This window comes from Mastigoproctus giganteus, chromosome 5 (assembly GCF_048544385.1).
Source record: "Mastigoproctus giganteus isolate SK-2022 chromosome 5, ASM4854438v1, whole genome shotgun sequence".
Taxonomy (NCBI): Eukaryota; Metazoa; Arthropoda; class Arachnida; order Uropygi; family Thelyphonidae; genus Mastigoproctus; species Mastigoproctus giganteus.
In genome coordinates this window covers 106,845,692-106,866,388 of record NC_143579.1, presented here as the reverse complement: position 1 = coordinate 106,866,388, position 20,697 = coordinate 106,845,692, and positions in this window count along the sequence as shown.

Here is a 20,697-nt window from a genome sequence, read left to right as displayed (position 1 = left end):
GGTGAGAGTAATTACACAGCGATTCATAGTAGTACACTGTGTGATAAAATAGGGGGTTACGGAACGTACGGTAATGGACAATTTTGATCGGTGAGCTGAATTCTAGGATTGGGAGAACTATACTATAGTTTTATTAAGGATAACAGCATATCTGTAGTTTTTGAACTTGTAGGTATTCCGTTTGATAAATCATCACAGTGTTTTGGGATTTATGTAAGGATATGGGCATCAAGAAGAGAATCCCCAAGTCGTTAACTTGGTCACATCTTTCGATGATCACAGAGTTAATAGGGTACTTTGTTAGTTATGGGGATCTGCAGGATGAGAAAGGGATTACTCTGCACTTCGATTGTTCTCAAATGGCTTTTAAATGAAAATCGAAATATATAGTTCGTGATACGCTGTGTTAATGCAGAAGAGGAAGGGCAAGATCCCGATGTTAAAGTTTTGCCGCAAAACGAACCTCCTTTTTACATAATAAGAGATATTCATTTCGAGGACAGATCTATACAAATATTCGGTCAATCTTTCTCGCACAGCTTCAAGCATCCACCTGTTATGGATGCGTGAAGCTGTGCTCTAATGAATTCCTCAGAATGGTAAAAAACTGGAAGAACAAATATTTGCTGGTCCAGTTGTTTTACCGTTCTGAGGAATGCGCTATTTCCACGTAACCATATTTTGTCGCCAGAGGATGCAATTTTAAAATACAAATGCGAGTTACGTTACGAGATCTTTTATTTACAGAAAGATATACGAATCATCCTATTTAGAAGAAGGTACCTTTCTTTTTGTTCCGTTTCGCAAAAGTCGTTGGCGAATCGCATTTTTCACGTGCGTAAGGTCTCCCTCGACCTCTCTTAGGATATTGCATTAAGGTTCGTGTGTCGTCAAGCGTCCTTGCCCAGAAAGTGGTCTTTGGAAGCCCTTCCCATCTTTATTGACGATCTTGCACAAGTGTATTAAATCAAACCTATCGGCGCTGTTTCCTTGGAAACTGCATCAATGCAACAAGCGTGCGATAACCAGGAAACCTCGGACACGGTGGCGCCAACGAGACAAGCTAACATGCTGACTTTACTGCTCTCGAGATGTTTAAGTATTACGCTATCTGTCTATCAGTGTTCTTTGTTTGTCAAATTACGCAGCCACAGCGCGAATCCAGTGAAAGTTCCTTGCTGCAATTAATTACCGTAATGGTGCTCAGAGTTCGATCAAAGAAATGCGTGAATGGGGCCTTTCGATTACCACGTTCATTATTCCTCAGGGAAGGCAATGAGCAATTTCTTTGCATTTCCTGCGAATAAAGTCTTCTGCTGTTCCTAGACAACATATTCCCATTAAGCTTAAGTTTAAATGATTATTACTTTGATTCATGGTTAGAAATAGATTTCGCAACGCCCTCTACAGGTCGCCTGTTATCATCCCGTCACCTGGCTTTGCCCACACATCGAGGATATATTGCTTAGTCATTTCAACTCAATTCAGTATAATTGAGGAAACATTTTTAAAGAATTAAAACGTTAAATTAATTTAAAGTTCGTAATTAAAGCAATTAGACAGTTAAATTAATTTAAAGTTCGTAATCAAACCTTTTTAAGGTTTAATTACTCCCTTAATTACGTCCGCATGAAAAGGGACCGTACGTGATTTTTCTCTAATAAGCAAGCTTCCCCTAATTATTGCTGATGACTTCATAGTTCTAGATATTTCTAGAAAAAATAAAATATAAATACTAGCTATATGTTTCCCGAAATGAAATTCTTCTTAAAACTTTCTCGGTTTTGTGAACTCAAGGTGATGTGGTCACTTTATTGGTAATGCATAATAAGGGATATTTCTGATGAAAAATACAGTCGGAGAAGGAAATAAACAAAAAAATAAGTTCTGAATTAGGTCAAATCGGCGAGACCACTCATTTACCAACATCTACCAATAAAATAAACAAAATGTTCCTTTTTTGATTAAGGTATCGTATTATTCACTAAGCCAGAAGTCTAAGGAAATCCAGTTAGAACTTTACTTGTTTATCTCGCATTAATGCGTGACTTACCCCAAAAGCTTTTAACTAGACTGAATAAAGCCTCTTATACAACGTGGCCAAGTTAGTCGGTCTCAGGCGAAGTTAGCATAATTTTTCATCAAATAAATTGCAAAATATGCAATTTACAGAGAATATACAAGAAGAAATATGGCCTTAATTGCTAATGTTCCTAAAACCCAATATAATACTAATAATTTTCGATCAAGATAAGTTACAAGCAAATGATATAGCAAACTGCTTATGGTTGATGCCAGCAGTCCATATAATTATACACTATACAATTTCTAATACTTTAGCTTTCAAAAAATATTATTGCTCCATTTCTCCATTCAATTGGCCATTACTGCCAAAATATCTCCCTTAATCATAACTCATCCATGGGGTAATCGGGAAATAACAGAAAGTGACATAATTAGACTTCTCAGTTGAAGAGCGTAACTGAATAATTAATCCGTCTTTCCACTACAGTTCAGGATTCAATATTTATTCTCGGATTCTAGCGAGTGTATCGGATTCTAGCGAGGAAACTCCGCAACAGTTTTGTCACAAACTTCTCCCCTCGCAAACTTCGCTTCATCCTCTGTAAATATTTAATTTCTGAATTAAGTAATTTTTATGTAACGTCCAACGACTTCTGGAGCTGCACGCTTCACACACAAATGCACGCTCCTGTCATTGCTAATGATTTTACTGAATTACCAGACTGCAATTGCGAGGAGATTAAGTTGCTCAAAGCATCGCAGTTGGATGGTGTTGGTGTATTGTTCCCGCTCGCTAATGTCGAGAAAAATTGCGATTTTTTTCTCTTTCCCGGATCATTTGAAAATCATTGTTTCCACCACACGTTTCATAAATTATTGGCAAGAAAAACCAACAGATTTGACCTTCGAGAAAAATTCTCGAGCATTTCAGCCCCTTGACGCTTAATTGGTGCTGAACTCCTTAAGTTTCGGAATAAATTAAAATTAACCGTCGATGCTTTCAACAGATGAGCTTCGTTTTATAAAATATTCTAATTGGGGTAATTATTTAGGAGTTCTCTCTTGAGGAATAATTAAAAAGATTAGCGTTTAGGTCGGGTTGACGCATAATTCGTAAGCGTGCATTGGACAGATTAAGAGAAACGTCGCTGGTATGCATATTCCTTAATGGAATCCGTAAGCAGCAAAAATATAAAAGCGATTCGTTTAATTGTAAATTATATTAGTTTAATAGAAATACCAAGACCAAAGAACTCAGACCTATTCCAGTTCGACTCACTTTCATATTGCGATGACAGTGCAAACAACATTTGATATCTGCAGAAAACAAACATATACTTTCGTTCAGTCCAATTTTTATATTTCAAATTGGCATCTTTGAACTAAGGATTACATCTCTATAATGTTCTCCATGACCAGGATAACTAATTACTATATCGAGTCGGAAGTTTTCATGAGTTCATTGGGAGAAATCAGCAGATTCCGCCGAAGAACTCTGTTCTGCCAGCGTGTTGTAAGCCGCTGGAATAAACAGCTGAGTGGTTAAGGTGGATAGTCTGGTGACATTTAAGGGAAAGCTGGTTCGGTATCTTCTGAACCATTTGTGTACCTAATAAAGTGTAAGTCACATGACCACAGTTGTGGATATAAATGCAGCAGAACAACCTTTCTAGTATCAGTTAAGCGTACAAAACGTAGCAAGAATTGGGAAAAGGAGTGATCTAACGGACTTCAATCGTGGTATGGTAGTAGGTGCAAGACGTGCTGGACAAAGCATCTCTGAAACGTCAGTTCTCCTGAAATTTTCACGCAACACAGGTTGTGTATCGAGAATGGTGCAACGAACAGAAAACATTCTCTCAATGGCACTCCCTTGGAAGAAAATCGCTTGTTGATGAGAGAGATCAGAGGAGGATGGCTAGAATTGTGCAAGCAAACAGACGGGCCACATCACGTCAGAATATAACAACCTTGGTGCGCAGAACAAAATATCGCAACGGACCACTAGTCGCACTTTGTCGCGAATGGGCTACAACAGCCGACGGCCACATCGCGTACCTTTGTTATCAATGAAGAACAAGAGAGCGCGTCCAGTGATGGTGATCCTGTGGGCACAGGAACACCAGCACTGGACTATCGAGGATTGGAAAACAGTTTCTTGGTCTGAAGTTGATGTACCTGGCGCATCATGTTGATGGAAGGCTCAGAATTTGACGAAAACAACATGAATCCATGGACCCGTCATGTCTGGCGGTTACTGTGCAAGGTGGTGGGGGCAGTTTTATGGAGTGAGGAATGTTTTCTTGGCACACGTTCGGTCCATTGATACCCATAGATTCACGTCTGAATGCCACATCGTACCTAAACATCGTGCTGACCAAGTGCATCCGTTGATGTTGACAGTTTATCTTCATTCAGATAGTTACTTCCAGCAGGATAATGCGCCGGTGCACAAAGCCCAAATCACTATGGAATGGTTCCAATGACTTTTCTTTGCTGCAGTGGCCCGCTCAGTCCTGTTGAATCTCAATATATTAATCCTATTGAAATGTGTTCAATAGGATCTCAATCCTGTTGAACACATTTCAATTCAGGCTGTTTTGAAAGCTAAAGGAGGCTCTGCACTCAACTAGGTAGGTGTACCTAATAAAGTGGCAGCACAGTGTATGTTACAGATGCAGTAAAAGCTTCTATACTATAGCTCTATACTATGACCTCATGAAAATTAATGTATTTTGAGTCTAGGACGACGTAGCCTCTCCTGCAACTTTACTTTATAATGGAGTAGGCATGAAAGCAAACTTATTCCTCGTTCATTGAACCAATATTAGTCTGGCGCTTGAGAGCTAACAGAATGCTTGACGGTAGTCGCATGGCTATTTAAGATAGTACAATTCCTGAAGTTATTAATTGTTACCAGAAAACCTAGTGGGTGGAATGGCAGTGTGAATTGTTTAGTGAGTATAAAGTTCCATTTCAGAGCATCTGCGGATTACTCCAAATTTCCTCTCACTTTGGAAGCAACTAGCGACACGGCATTTCTGTGATAACGTCATTGAAAGAGGCATCATTGGGAGTAGTGTGCTAGTTTGGACAACACACTCTTTGGGTGGAAATATCGTGTTTGGGTTTCCAGGAGCGTAGTGAACGATGTACAGATGATACCCTGAACCCACCATCACACTGTAACCCTATTCTTTCGATGCTAATCGATCGCTTTGTGGACCATGCGAAATCTCCCGATCTAGATTCTATAGTGTTTTCTCTCTCATACACCCATGTGCATCATAGCTTCGGAATTGCTGAGTCCAAATATAGTCGGGGAACTACTGTACTCCGCTGCTGACTAGAAATTTACGTACGATTCGGCCCCGGGTGCCAAGCGATTTCTCTGTGCTTAAGTGCGATTTCCTAAAACCGATATATAGTGCTTTCCCTCTCGTTAACAGCTCTTGTTGCAAAAGTACTTGTACAGGGCAAGAAAGGAAAGCCACATTTCTTTTCTGATAGTTCTATTACTAATCCCTACTACTCTACGCTTGGTCACACACAGGCACTGCTCCTGCGTCCCCGCGGCGGGGCCGGTATCCTGGGTGGGAAAAACAAACCCCTAGGGCCTAAAGGAGCCATCATGGATATAAGTAATTATCCACCTTTAGAGCCCTCGAGCTTAAGATTAGAAATTCCTGACAATCGACCATGACTCCAATCGTCTGAAGCGACTACGGACAGAAAAATCAGAATAAAGACGTGCCAACATTTCTTATAATGCACTCATTATCCACGCAACCTGTTGGCAAACTATCGCCTTTTCTAATACAGAAATGTTTAGAATCGGTTTGTGGATCTCCTAAAATGGTCAAAGGTCTCCAATCTGGAGACCTTCTGTTTGAAACTTCTAAGACATCTCATTCAGAGCAGCTGTTACAATTAACATCATTTAACAGTATTCCAGTGTCAGTTACGCCCCATAACAATCTAAACACCTCAAAAGGCATTATCAGTGAATGGGACTTACTATTCGTGTCTGAAGAGGAGATAATACAAATACAAGAACCTCAGGGAACAAAAAGTGACTCCTGCGCGGAGAATAATGACCAAAAAAGATGGCAACCTATTACCAACCAGGTCCATCGTTCTGATATTTAGTACTTCGACTTTTCTGTTAAAGCAGGTTATTTAAACTGCAAGATTCGGCCCTACATCCCACATTCCATTCTCTGCCTTAAGTGCCAGAAGTATGGCCATTCTCAGATGCTGTAAGGAAGATTCCCAAGGAGACTGTATAGTTTCCACTCGTACTTGCCGAAACTGTAAAGGAAGCCATCCTGTATATTCTAAAGCATGTGACCTTTGGAAAACAGGCAAAAAAATCCAGAAATATAAAGTGGAGCATAAAGTCACATACCCTGAAGCAAGGAAGCAAATACTGTTAACCATGCCTAGCCGAGCATACGCATCGGTCACTAAAAACAGCTGGTCAGCTGCAACTGAAACAGATGTCTCCATAGAACCAAACATTTCCTTTGTCATCTGGGCCAAAACTGTGCTAACGTACAGTAAAAAATCTACAGCCAATGAAACCAGCAACACGCCAATCAGTATCCCAACAATGAGGCTCACCTGGATTCTAGACTCCGAAAATCTACTTTCTATTCAATATAGCTTCCGTAAAAACAGGTCCACTCTCGTTTTACTTGTAAAAATTGAATCCAACATTCGTAACACCTTTGTCAGGAGACAACATCTGACACCACATGGCGTCATGGTATTATTAAAGATATGCATCAGTTAGGACTGAGAGGCTATCTCCCTTTAATAATTTAGAACTTTTTAAAATTACGCTCATTTCAAGTCCGATATCAAAACATGTTGTCAGCATCTCACATTCAAGAAGAGGATGTCCCACAGGGTTCCATATTGAGTCGAACCCTATTTGCGATTAGAGCAACAATACATTGGATGATCTTCCAAAAACAATTGAAGCATACATGTATGCTGACGACATCACCATATCCTGCCATTCGCAAATTATGAATACTATCGAAAGACAGCTACAAATTACTCTAACCAGAATTCATGGACCTTACGCAACGGATCGCCGAACAGAAATCCCCTGCCACTCATTTCTGAAAACTTGGTCACTTCATCCTGATTTAGAGCTAAAGAAAATAACGTGTCAATTCCTCTTGCTCACAGTGTCTGATTTCTTGGTCCTATACTAGATAGGAAACTGAGCTTTCCTATCTTCGAAATATCTGTTTGAAGAAGTTGAATATCCTCCGCTGTGTATCATCCTTGTCATGGGACGCTGATCAACTTACCCTTATCCATCATCAGGTCTCGCTTGGACTATGGTTCTCCAGTGTATGACTCTGCAAGAAAAAGTACTTTAGCGCGATTAAACACCATCCAGCCTAGTGCTCTGCGAGTTGCTCTAGGGGCTTTCAGAACCTCCCTTACATCTTCGCAGAAGAACATTACTTCTGCTGTATAGAAGACTGCTGTCTCTCAACCATAGTTGGAGATGTCATACAAAATCAAATGGGAGTCATTTTACAACAGTAAACCAAATGAAAACCGACACCTGCTTCATATAGATTTAAGGAATTGACTCAATCATGGAATATAGAAATCGGTAATATATTTCAGGACATGACACCACCTGATCCACAGTGAACAAATATCTGTCCAATATATGATGATTATTATTTTCGACAGTTGGAAAAGAACACCTTATCTCCCTTCAGTATCGCACAGTTACATGCTGCTTCCTCTCTTTCTCATTCACGGGTTGATCAAAAACTGAGACCCAAGTAGGAGCTGCGATAATATTTCCGTCCTTCGACACTTCTGTCTTCACTGCTGAACGCTGGATGACATTATTGAACATCTAATTCGCCTGCTTTAATATACACTGACTCACTCAGTGCTGTCTCTGCTGTAAATAGTAATACCAACCCCTCTCACCCTGTAATAAAACAAATCCATTCTAAATTACTTGCGTGTAATGAATCAAACCGAACTGTGACGTTCTGCTGGATTTTTTATGAGATAGACTGTTCCATGATTTTAAAATTCCTTTTTACTCTCAGTTGATTGGGAGTGCGATATTTGAGCTTGTAATTTTCTTATTCAACTTCCCCGCTTTTACCATCTGATAATTATTGCACATTTAAAAAAAAATACGTAGGATTAACAAAGAGTTGTAACTTATATCAGAACTGTGGGGGCAGAGATTAACCTCTTATATTGCTGGAATAGATTAAGTATACGTCTGAAGAAGTGATGTTTCTCGAATCTCAGTTGCTCGAACATTTCCACTCTACAGAATAAGAAGGAAGTGGCAACGTGGTTACGATGAATGCACCACGTGGAGAGCCTCAAATAACGTAAAGATTAATAGTTTTCTGCTTTCTACGAATAGAACGAGGGACCTTAAGAAAAATGGTGCTCAGAAACAATTCTTCAATCCAAGGCAAAGAATGAAAGTCATAAAATAAAATTCCCTTTGGAACAGAAAAAGAGAATTCCAGGCGCTGGTTTCAATTGAATTTTCCTAAGAAAATCGACAGACTGGGAAGGCTTTCTGTGTGTGATGCGATGCAGAAACAATCGAAAGGTAATTTATTAGTAAGGCCGTACAATGTACATATTGCCAAACAAATTTTACAAAGCTGCTGGACCTCTTAAATCCCTGCAGGACATCTGCTTTCGAAGAACAGAAAATTAATTATATTTTGAACCCTCCAGGAACGTTTTGATACTGAATGGAGTATTACAATCACGCATTTATAAATGGAGGAAATTGTATTCAAATAAATTTGTCGATACAGCAGCTCTAGTAGAAACTATAAACTTCTATCGTCAACAACTGTGAACTTGTTTGTCCTATTATTTTGTGGAAGTCACGCATTTGTTAATTATGTATTAGTCTCAGAACCCATAGAGACAGTGGCGCGATGCAACAACAGCTATTTGTGCTTGGTCCAACAACAAAAGGGACTGTTGTTATGCGGACTGGAAATTGGAGATAACTTGCCTGGTTCCGAACAACAATTATCACATGAATCAGAAAAAAAGATAAGAACATCCGTTTCTACAATGCTAAGGGTAACGCTGCAGAACTTTTCCGTTGAACATGAAAGTAGAATCTATAACGACTTCTGCCAGTAACCGTGTCAGCACTATTTTCTTTTCCCACCGCAAGGAGAGAAAGAGAGAGAAGTAATTTTAGCTTGCGTATGCTGCAGTAAATCGGGATTGATTTCACTTTCAGCTTTTCTTCACTCATTTATGTACACCAGATGGATATTTATGATCTTCCACCCAAAAGTCGCTCCATTTTTATGTACGCACCCACGGAAATATGAAAAAGCAATAAAGAAACCCACATTGATTTGCAAGCGAATCGATAAAACTGCCAGACTGCGATTCTGTCGAACTTTATTACGATAATTAAGGCATTCACAACTGCTGCGCGCGTTGAGGATTTAGAATATCATGCCTACACGGATACCGGAGTAACTGCACTAAAATTAAGATTTTAAAGTAATAAAATGTTCTGATAGAAGGAATGAGTAAAACACACGATAAGGTGGAGTTTCACTGCAATGGAGTTTCTCAAATCATTTTCACTTTAATATTAATCGCGCTTAAAAATGTTCAGGGAAACAATCTTTACGTAGCACAAAAACGGTTTTAGTTGTATTGCATCAGTTGCTCGTCACATTCGTACGTTGAATCAGGCTTCTTGATACAGAATTCACATGGAGCCATATCTGCTGAAGACGGGAGTTGTTGGATTTAAACGATTCCAAGTTTGGCCAAAAACTGCAGATAGTGACGAATGAGACGGCGCATTATCGCGATGAAGCAATCAGGGTCAGTGTTTTGGGTTCCGATCTTTCCTTTCAAGCCGCCACCATACCAAGGGCATCTCAAAAACCTGCCCGGACTTCACAACAGACCCGGACGGTAATCAGAAGAAGAGACAGAACGCGCACCTAATACAGGTGTGGCAGGAGAGATGACTAAACTCCAGTACTGGGGACATCACGAGAAAATTCATACCTAATGTGACTCGGGTATACCCCACGTCACCCAACTGGTTCTCCCCTGGCTTACAATCAACCTATCTATTCACAGGCCATGGGGCCATTAATGCAAAGTTATGACTCCTTGGGATCCAAGACGACCCCACCTGTGTTTGCGGAGGATTAGAGAGCTGGCAGCACCTCATGTACGACCTACGCAACACCCTACTACGCCGTCGCCCACAACTGACAAACTGAAAAATTCAATCCTGACTAAAGTAACGGGATCAGAATAAATCTAAGCCCCAAGGCATATACCTCGACAATAACCAACGAGAAAAGCTTGGAACTAATCAGGTGAAATGAAAAGGAAACCCCAGTGCCTTATCACAGACGAGACCTCGACTGAGCACAAATGTCAATTTACGGAGCAGGCGAACAGCCTTCTACTATAAACACAACAAAAGAACAGATAAACACTCGGGGATTCCCACACATACAATATATAGCAAGTGTAGCAAGTGCTGCCAAGCAGCACTTGCTACACATTGACAACACAAACCTGATAAAAATGTATATCAGGATGATGGTTTTTGGAAGTATACTGTATGGAGTAGAGTTGTGGGGCTCAGCTGCAGACACCACAATTAAACCATTAAAAGCCGCTGAATACTGGCTCCTGAAGTGGGCAACCTGGAAGTGTCATCTCCCACCACAGCAGCGCACAACACCGATGGCCGACGCGCTGAATTTAACCAGGTTTTCAGCATTAATGCACGAGAGAAGACTCATCTTCACCGTAAAAATGATTTCCGGGAGAGTCTCAGCACCCAACGTTTGGGACACCGTGTGCTGGCGGATTCCCCAACCAGGTCTCCGCTCCACTCCCAAGCTTCTTGCTCTTCCTTCGAGACTACATTTGAAAGATCGGTTCCTCCCTTATCAGAAGCTCCACCTGGTTCAATCCCTGGATGCTGACTTATTTAAAATCATAGATGATAAAAAGTATAGACGGATCATCCTAGATCTGCACGTGGTCTCCAGAACTACCAACTGATCTCAGATCGTTCTGGCGGGGCAAGAGACTCTCAGAAAACTGGACTCGAGGAAAATCTTTTGTTATCACAACTTGTTATTTTTGTATTAGTTTTCCTTTCAAGTCAATGTTATCTGCTATGAGTACTTTTTTTTTTTTTTTTTATTAATTAATCTTTTAATTTTAATTAATATTTTAATTTTTTAATTTTAATTAATTTTTAAAAATTAATCTTTATAATTCCGGCGAGGTTATCTCTGCCGTTTGTTAACCCCTGGCATGGTGCCGTGAAGGGTATTGTATGGTCGTGGTACCTGCGTGTACCGATGTACTGTACAATAAAGATCTTATTTATATATATATATTTTTTTAAAGTCCTAGCCGCTGAAATCTCAGGAAATTAAGCGGCAGGACATGCCAGAGTAAATTTTAGTCTACTATTTTGGTCTGCCTCCACGGGGAATAAGGGGGGCAACATTGGGCCTTAGTAGGGGTCCAGATGAACAACGGTATACGACATAACACAAATTCAATACCCACACACTTTTAATTCTCTGGCTTTCCCAACAAACTGGCACACCCACAATGCAAGCAACGCGGAGATGGGAGAAACTCCTGGAGCCGCTTGACATCAACAAACTTTACACAACATCCCATGCGCCCAGCGATGAGCGCTGGCCGTCATCACGTGTACGTAATTCTATTCTACCCACACCAGACTCGTGATACATGATCACGATCCAGCTGATTTTTGCTATTGTAACCATCTATATATACTGAAGTATACCATTCGCCAACTAGCTGATGAAGAGGCACTTCGTCTCGAAAGCTTCGATGTATTTTAACGCTTTTATCTTATGTATAACTCTGTTGGACGCAATTATAATCATTGCTTATGTTTGTCTCGAATATACTGCCTTTTGCACTACTGTCTCAACTTCGTGTGAGACAGTACTGCAAAAGTTTGGGAATCATTGGTTTAGAGAGTGGTGCAATGTTCTCCTACTTCATCAGTACACGAAAGGATTGAAAGTATCACTAAACATGTTCAGAGAATTTACGCATGTTTAGTGATACTTTCTGTCACTCCATATACAAATTTGTTTCTTGGTGATTGTCATTTTGATTTTTGAATTTTAGACACCACATTAGTAATCATAGGAGACGTTTATGTGAAGATCTTTTATGGTCCGCTTTTAGTACTACTTTTGGAGTGGGGACCAACTTGATCTCCAGAAAAATTCTGAAGAGCATGGGCCTGGATTGGGTGGGGGACTCCCATCAGCACACTATACTTCACACAAAATGTTAGGTCGGTGGTTAATCTTGCCTATACCATCCGTCAGCAGAAAACTTTTTTTTGCCAGAGATGTAATTTCCTGAACTGAATTCCTGGTCTTAATATCCGGTAAGTTTTCATTAAAGAGTAAATAAAAATGGGGTTCAATAAATTTATTAAGCGCCATATTATCCCTAACATCATGTAGCTGAATACGTACATGATGTTAGCGATGTTTTCACCCTCTGAAATGATAGCAGGATTTAATACGATTAATTAGATAACTCATTTGCATAGAGGTAGTGGGAGGGGGTGTTCGGGTCTGTATTTGTGTGTGTACATCGGTCAATTTTGGTTGGTGAGGGGGGAAAAACCCCCCCTCACAGGGCCCGGCCCAAGATCGACTAACTTGGTACCGAAAGAAAAAACCTCTGGAAACTCGTCCAGCGGGATTCGAACCCAGGTTGTTTTCAGTCAGCAAGCGCGCTGCCGCCGAAGGCACTACGCTACCGAGCCCCTTGCGTACACTCGCGAACTTCGCTTACTTGAAGTCCGCGTGCACTACACAACAGTGTTGTGTGGCTAGTGTAGTGCACGCAGGCTATGGCTAGAAATGTATTTGACAACCTTATTTAAATGAAAAATTGAAATAATTCTGTTTTTCTTTCTCGATTATTACTAAATTACAGAATAATCAAAGAAAATTTTCACGGAATTTGTATTTCTTTATACAAAAATGTTTTTATTTATAATTGACAATAAATAATAGAGACAGACGAAAATATTTCAGCGCATGCATACTGTGGACATTAATTGATTTCAAAACAACATTTTATGCACAGATTTGGTTACGTATTGACATGGTTTGCGAATGTAGTAGTATGTTTGTATTAGAGCAGTCGTTAATTGTAGTAAAAGATTTCAAACCACATCTGTCTGGTGGTTTGGCAAAATACCCAAACCACTAGATAGAGTTATATGTGGACAGTGTTGGAGACTATTCCGCGAAATTCAAATTTAATTCACACTTCTCAATCAAAGACTTGCAGTGATGAGTTCAAACTTTAATAGGCAACAATCATTTGGTTAATCATTTAATATGGGCGGCACAGGTGTAGCCTGTCACTTTGTTGGAGTCTGTATGAATTAGCAGGGGCGTTCTTAGGGATTATGGCTCCTGAAAAATATTTATATGTTTTTATTTATACGTAATAGAGTAACCTCTCATGAGGTACTGAATCAATTACTTTACTACAATCCACATAAACTGTGTCGAATTTGTTCTGTCAAATTATCTTACTAGATTAGTTAAACATGATTTTCCCTTAACGAAGCTATGTTGTGTGTTCTTTAGAATGCATCTAAATCTCCCTGGGATGGAGTCACTGGTTAAAGATGCATTGCAGGATCATCTAGAGAAGGCTGCAGTAATAATTCAGACACTGCATGGGTTTCTTAAAGGAAAGTCTTGTCTGACAAATTTGATTATGATCACTTTTATAGCTCTCACAAGGAAACTGGATATCAGGAAGAAAAGATTTTGACACTGTTGCGCATGGAAGACTACTGTACAGATTGAATCAGTATGGCAAGTTGTTGCTATGGATAAAGGAATGTTTGAGTGGGAGAAGACAGAGTGATAATAAATGGACGCTGCTCTTGGTGGAGTTCCCCAGGGTTCGGTGTTGGGCCCACTGATATTGAAGAAGGCATGTCAGGCTTAATGTCGAAGTTTGCAGATGGTTGGCAGGATTTTTAATGACAGCTACTTGGGCTGATGGGTTGAGAAGTTTAATATTGACAAATGCAAAGTACTGCATATGGGTGGAAACGTTACCAACTGTATGGTAGAAAATGAAAATAATAATAATAATTGAGCAGACAGGCCTTCCAGACCAGGTCATGGAGTATTGTCAATGATACAGAGGAATTTTTCTGCGTGATTAGGAGGTGATTATTCCTTTGTATAAGGCAATGGAATAATCACCTTGAGTACAGGTCTGGAGGTTTCATATTAGGAAGGACGTAGAGTTGTTTGAGCGAGTACAGAAAAGGGCAACAATATTGGTGAGTGGTACACTTACCAAGAAAGGCTTAAGTTCTGTTAATTGCAGCGAGGCACCTGCGATGTGATCTGATTGTATAAGGCCTTGAATGGGTTGAGCAGGCTCAATTCTGATGGGATTCTTCCTCTTGCTCAGATTACGAATCTGAGGGGGCATAAATTCAAACTGAGAAAGACAGTTGTAGAATAGATGTGCGGAAATTTGCCCTTCAACCAGCGGGTAGTTGATTGCTGGAAGAAACGTCCACGATATTGTGCTTAGAGGGCGCTGACTCTATTTAAAAGTTACAGCTGACAGTTAGAGGCTCCGCAAAAACGATAAGTGTTTGCCTTTTATTTACATGATTGTTGTTTTATATTGTACTTAATACGTAGTCATATAGTTATAGTTACGCTGGTTATTTTTTATTTTAATTTAGATAAAGAGTTTTTGTGGATTTTACTTACGATAGGTAAAACCGTTATTTTTGTTCGATTTTTGTAGCCATTGTTTTTGTATATAGGGAATTCAAAGTTTTTGTAGGGAATTCAAATTTTTTAATTGAGGTAGCTCTAACGCATAATTATATAGTAATACGCTTCACTGTTTCTATTTCATAGTTTCTATTCAAATACTACTGACATTTAATTTATTGATTTTATTAATTTAAACTACCATGCCCCGAACTAGAGCAGCAAAGCAACGGGCACAAAGTGGCAGGAGTGTTGTGACTCGGGGGAGAACTGAGGGGGGCGATTCTCCAACGCGTCACAGCCTAAAAAAATGTGCAAATTGTGAAATGTTTGCCGATCCCTCTGGAACGGAACATGATATTGCCATGGGGGATGTCTTTGTGTGTGCGCGATGTAAGGAGTGTAAGGAAATCAGGCGACAACTCAGCGTTGTTATGGGCCTATATGAGAGTTTGAAGGACAGGGTGGATGCCCTCGAAGGAAATAAATTGAGGGGCCCATCAAGCTCTCAGCTGCCCACATCAACGCCAGAGCTTGCACTTGGTCATCACGCAACACAGCGGCAACCCCCAAGGCAGAATGCGCTGGTCCCACAGGAACTATTAGTTGTTGGTGACTCTATTGTCAGGGAAACGGGGAACATGCTATGTAAAAAGGATAGGTGGAATAGGACCAGGGTATGTCTGCCAGGGGCAAAGGTTGATGACGTTGTAGAGCGGATATCATCTTTCAAGGGCACAAAAGGTGATATAGTTGTACACGTTGGCACTAATGATATTAAGAGTAGGAGACCGGCAGAATTACTTAACAAGTACAGGTCACTGTTGAAAAAAAGCCATGAATTAGGGTTGAATTTGAAAGTGTCTGCAATTCTGCCCAGACACGATAGGAGGGAGTATATGACGAGAGCCTTGTCGATCAATTCGGCCCTGGAAAGATTGTGCAAGGCTCAAGGGGTAGAATTTTTTTCAGCCTGGACTGTACTTGTTAACAGGAGAGATTGCTTCTACAGGGATGGGATACACTTAAATAGAAAGGGTGCAAGAATATTTGCTGATGCTATCGAGGCAGTGTTAGGTGGGTCGGAAAACTGCTAGCTTGGGAGGATACAAAGACTAATAGTTTAACAGTAACCGCAGGCAGAGGTGAAGGTGATTCTTGCACAACTTCTATTAGAATAAGAAGCGACCTGGAGCGAGGGGTGTTGGGGGTTTCAGGGACGGATGGCAGTCATCCTGGAATAGTTGGGTATATGGGATGTGTTAGGGTAACAAGGAATAGGCATAGGAGCATGTATGCTTGCATGTATACCAATGCTAGAAGTATAGTAGATGAATTTGAAGTGTTGGTCAAGACATCAAAGGCGGATATTGTTGGGATAGCAGAGACGTGATGTCACAAAGATATAAGGAATGCAGAACTGGAATTTGGGGAGTACAATGTGTACAGAAAGGGAGGAGGTGTTATGCTGTTAATTAAGAAAAACATAAAATCAAAAGAAGTGCATCCAGTTGATATAGATGGACAGTGCACTGTTGAGTCAGTTTGGTGTGACATAAGCACTGCAAAAGCAAAAATAAGAGTAGGAGTGTGTTATAGGCCTAATGACTCGAATGAGTACAATGAACAATTGTACAGAGAAATAGAGTGGGCCAGTAAATCAGAATGTCTTATAATGGGGGATTTTAACTTCCCAGATATTGACTGGAACTTGTGGGTTGGTCACTCACACACTAGTCAGACTTTTGTGGATTTATTGGATGATTGTTTTCTGCAGCAGCATGTTCGAGAGGCAACCAGAGAAAGTAATACTCTTGATCTGGTTATCAGCAGTGATCATTCGTGTATTAAGAATTTGCAGATAAAGGAACCACTAGGTGGCAGTGATCACAGTGTGCTGAAGTGGGATTTACTCAAAGAGGTAACTACCGTCAGGGGTAAAGGAAAGGGTTTTTGCTTCCGTAAAGGGGAGTACAGTGGTCTCAGACAGTTTTTAAATTCTGTACAGTGGGATCGACTGACGATGTTACAAACAGTAAATTCTAAGTGGGAAGCATTCAAGGAATTAATCGTGGAAGCTACTAGACTTTTCATACCGATGAAGAAATATTGTTCAAGGTTTAGGCCTAAATGGTTATCAAATGAACTAATGAGACTCGTGACAGAGAAGAAAAATGCATGGGATGCATATAAATTATCAGGCGACGCAGAAGCCTGTAGCAGATATAAGCTAGTCTGTAATCAGGTCACAAAGGAGGTTCGGCAGGCAAAGGCGGATTACGAGAAATCTTTGGCAAAAGATGCTAAGAAAAACAGCAAGGATTTCTTTACTTATATAAACTCTAAAAGGAAGGGGCTGAATATGATTGGTCCACTTGACATCGATGGTTCGACTGTTGATGATCCTGCTCAGATAGCAAACAAACTGAATGAGTATTTTGCATCTACATTCACACGTGAGGAATCATTACAGTTTGAAAGTGGAAGAAGGTTATCAAATTGTAGCAGTGTGCTTAATGATTTTGTAATAACTGAGAGCAAAGTGGAGGAGAAATTGTTGAAGTTAAACATAAGAAAGGCACCTGGGGCGGATGGGATCTATCCAGTTATATTAAAGGAGGCGGCAAAGCAACTAAGCAAACCCTTAGCCATAATTATGAGAGCATCCTTGGACTCCGTGGAGGTTCCCACTGACTGGAGATGTTCAAATGTATGCCCAATTCACAAAGAGGATCGAAGGGTGACACGAGCAACTACAGACCAGTTAGTTTAACTTCTGTTCCGGGTAAAATAATGGAGTCACTGGTTAAAGATTCATTGCAGGATCATCTAGACAGGACTGCAGCAATAATTCAGACACAGCATGGGTTTGTTAAGGGAAAGTCTTGTCTGACAAATATGATTGGTTATTATGATGTGGTCACAAAGGAACTGGATGCAAAAAATAATTTTGATATCATATACTTGGATTTCAGGAAAGCTTTTGACACTGTTGCGCATGGAAGACTACTGTACAAATTGGAGCAGAATGGTATTAAGGGTAAGTTGCTACAATGGATAAAAGGATGGTTAAGTGGGAGAAGACAGAGGGTGGTAATCAATGGGTGCTGCTCTTCGTGGACTAATGTTATTAGTGGAGTCCCACAGGGTTCGGTGTTGGGTCCACTGTTGTTTTGTATATTTATCAATGATATTGATGAAGGTATATCAGGCTTAATGTCGAAGTTTGCAGATGACACGAAGGTTGGCAGGGTTGTTAATGACAGTAATGGCAGTGTGCTACTGCAACAGGATCTAGATAATTTGGGCAGATGGGCTAAGAAGTGGCAACTGAAGTTTAACCTTGACAAATGCAAAGTACTGCATATGGGTAGAAGTAACCCCAGAGAAACGTACCAACTGTGTGGTACTACACTTAAGGTGGTAGAAAATGAAAAAGACCTGGGAGTAATTGTGCAGTCAGATATGAAGTTTTCTGAGCAATGTAGACAGGCTGCTAGGGCAGGTCATGGGGTTTTGTCAATGATATATAGGAATTTTGCTAGCAGGGAAAAGGAGGTGATTGTCCCTCTGTATAAGGCAATGGTCAGGCCACGCCTTGAGTACTGCGTACAGGTCTGGAGGCCTCATTTTAGGAAGGATGTAGATTTGCTTGAGCGTGTACAGAGAAGAGCAACACGATTGGTGAGGGGAATGAAGGGATCCTCTTACCAAGAGAGGCTTAAGTTCTGCAAATTGCAGTGGCTGGAGACTAGGCACCTGCGCGGTGATCTGATTGAGGTGTATAAGGCCTTGAATGGGTTGAGCACGCTGAATTCTGATGGGATCCTTCCACTTGTTCAGAATACGAACCTACGGGGACATAAGTTCAAATTAAGAAAGGATAGATGTAGAATAGATGTGCGGAAATTTGCCTTTAGCCAGCGGGTGGTTAATTGCTGGAACAAACTTCCATCTGTCGTTGTGGAAGTTGATAGGTTAAATAAATTTAAGGAGGAACTGGACAGGTAATTGGAGGGTATGGTGTGATTTTTTTTTTTTTTTTTGGCTGATGCTGCATAAGCTCCTACATTTGCTTTCTTGCATCAAGTGCCACTACTACTACTACTACTTGTTTTGGAAGTTGATAGCTTAAATAAATTCGAGGACGAACTGGACAAACGTTCATAGGGAACGGATGTCGAAATATATATATATATATTTGCTGATGCTACAAATCTCCCTACCACTGAAATCAGACTAACAGGTCTGTAATTTCTGAACTTACTTTTAGAGCTATACTTTGTAGGTTGGCATTTTTCCAATCAGTGGAATCTTCTCCAAGTCTAATGATGCCCTCATAATAAACCTCGTTTCCCTCAAAATTACTGGGTAATTTTGAGTATTTAATTTTATGTATTAACCATTGTTATACCAGTGCGGGTAAAATTGAGGAACAATGTCAGATATAACTGAATGGACACAGTTGATCATGTTATCGGTGAGCAAATCGATGTAATCAACATAGTCAAAGAGCTGCTTATCCATATTGCAATGTCAACAGATTGAATTAGCGGGAAGATAGATTCCAGCGAGTTTTCTAAGTATTGAAGGTCACTATTAGTTCAAGTAGGTGGAAAATAAAGTAATACCAATGAAACTTTTAACTTGCCAAGGTGGAGAAAGCAGTATAGTGGTTCGACATTTGGGAAATTTGATGCAATTTCACAGCATAATAGCATAATTTGCTATTATGCAATGTATAATAGCTACTTCCTCTGTCTTTTCTATGGATGAATGTATCATCCGGGTTCCTTTTGAGTTTCTGTTGATTGGTGAGGGATGGTGCCTATAAGACTTGCTGGTGAGATATTTTGGATATTCTGAACATCTATTTGGCTGGTGACCACTTGTGCAAATGGACCTTTCTTAATGCACCCTTTTCTCCTCTAGCATTTTAGGTGTGGTATTATTTTGGATCGGTACTGTGAAGAGGGCCACTTGAGAGGCCTTTTGGCTACTCCCAGTGATGTTATCTTCACTGAGACTGGCATCTTTGCTATTGAGCTGATTCAGTTGTCATTGGACTAAGTGTGACGGGTGCATGGACCATTGCATTATTTATAATTTTGGGAATATAATTTCCATGAACGTTGGAATCATTTCTACTTCTTGTTGCCGAGGTTCCCTGAGCCACAATATATGCAGTGTTTCTGGATATATTGATTTATCCAGTATATCTAGCAACCTTAATAAATAAGGTTGCTAGTTGATGCACTTGATTGTTTAGGACCCCTATTTCTTGCTAAATGTCATTGTTTTGTGCACAAAGCTGCCAGTTCTCTTCAGATAACTTCTACAGAGATTGATGTGAATTTCCACACTATGTTTCCATGAATTCTGCACGGATGCCATCAACGTTTTTCAAAAACCTGTTCTGGTTATCATTAAAGAATGCACTTTCCGCTTGGCTTTCATGTGTCATGATGATTGGTTGTTGACAGCAGACCTCTGGATCCACTTAAGTTACAAGATTTCTTAGGAGTTATTCCAGTTGAACAATTCTACGGTATTTGTAATGGGTAGCCATTTTCTGCAGGTTAATTCCAAGACGCAGCAGTGCCTGGACAGGTAGGAAACGATTACACCTCAAGGATGGCAAAGGGTTGTTTCCATATGTTAGGGGCGTTTATCACTCCCTACGTTCATAGGGAGTGATAAACCTTTTACCGTAGCCATTAAACGCCTGGATACATTTAGCTGCTCAGCCATGTCAATGGGCCACAAATGCTTATTTGTAGGCCATTTCAGGGTTCAGTACTGT